We start from the raw sequence: 935 nt of genomic DNA, 5'->3' as shown, positions 1-935 counted from the left end.
CACAGAGAAAAGACCCCTGTAATTTGTCTCTGTGATATCAACAATAGCTTTATCTGGCAATTTACACTGCTTTATTATTTTGCCTTCAACACAAGATCGTTGCTCCATGAAGAACACAGCCTGGACAGTTGTCCGATAGCCTCTAACATGCTGAGCTCAGTGAAGTTGGACCTAAATCTTTACATCAGGGGGTTATATTACAACAATAGAATAATTGACACCAAAACCCAAGAACCATATGATCCTGCCATGGTACAGCACTAAGCCCTTTAGGCAGTCATGTAGGACTGAGTGCTATTGGAATAATATTCACTTCTCTTTACAAGGCAGGAGGAGTTCCACCTCTTGAAGTCTTTGCAAGAAAACCTCTCCTGATTTCTGATCTGCAGAGAACAATTTTAACCACCTTAAAAGATTAAGTCTAGAAGAAGCACTACACAGTTTTCTTGAGACAGAAGAACAAGAGTCAAGAAGCAGAGCTTTTCTTTTAGAAGTTCAATAAGCATTTGGCCTCTCATCCTCAGCTACATCATGGTTTAGCACATCTGAAAGCACTGGGCTATTCTGATTTTTTGGAAAAGGTTGGGATGCAGCAGCTGAAAAGTTCTTAGTTCAGCTGAAACATCTTCTGGCCGAGAGAAATCAGTGCTGGCAGTATCTGTTAACCACAAACAAATGACTCTCCATCAAGGATCCCACCTCTCTCCCAGGCAGGCACTCCTGCAGCCCACTATCTCACCACAGACTCAAGTCTTCTCAAAGGGGTAGCAAACTACAGTAGAAGAATTAAACATAAGAGGCCTAATGACAAGGAACACCAAACAGCTCTCAAGAGCTTCTCCAAGCATGGGAAAATGCCATGAGAGCTCTTTCATACATCCAGGCTTGGGAGTAATAAGGAATTACAACTTGTTACTTCCCAGAATGGTATCAGG

The sequence above is a fragment of the Phaenicophaeus curvirostris genome, chromosome 18 (assembly GCF_032191515.1).
Source record: "Phaenicophaeus curvirostris isolate KB17595 chromosome 18, BPBGC_Pcur_1.0, whole genome shotgun sequence".
Lineage (NCBI taxonomy): Eukaryota > Metazoa > Chordata > Aves > Cuculiformes > Cuculidae > Phaenicophaeus > Phaenicophaeus curvirostris.
Note: the sequence above shows the minus strand (reverse complement) of the source record.